The sequence below is a fragment of the Eurytemora carolleeae genome, unplaced genomic scaffold (genome assembly GCF_000591075.1).
Source record: "Eurytemora carolleeae unplaced genomic scaffold, Eaff_2.0 scaffold593, whole genome shotgun sequence".
Classification (NCBI taxonomy): domain Eukaryota; kingdom Metazoa; phylum Arthropoda; class Copepoda; order Calanoida; family Temoridae; genus Eurytemora; species Eurytemora carolleeae.
The window spans coordinates 191,669-192,112 of NW_019397108.1; positions in this window are offsets into that span (position 1 = coordinate 191,669).

Here is a 444-nt window from a genome sequence, read left to right on the forward strand (position 1 = left end):
CCTGTCCTAATCCTTTATTTTTGTTCCTAATTCCTGAACAATCTTTTTATTGTTCCTAAATCCCTGTCCGAATCCTTTAATTTTGTTCCTAATTCCTTAAACAATCTTTTAATTGTTCCTAAATTCCTGTCCTAATATCCTTTATTTTTGTTCCTAATTCCTGAACAATCTTTTAATTGTTCCTAAATTCCTGTCCTAATCATTTATTTTTGTTCCTAATTCCTGAACAATCTTTTAATTGTTCCTAAATTCCTGTTCTATAATCCTTTAATTTTGTTCCTAAAATTTAAAAATTCAGTTTTTTAGTCTTTAGTTATTAATTTTGACTCTTTTAGAGTCTTTTAAGTCAAAAAACAACCTAAAAAAACTTGCCCCCCCCCCTCACTTAAATCCTGTATCCGCCCCTGATTCCATTTACAGTTCTCCTTCTCTTCATTCCATCTA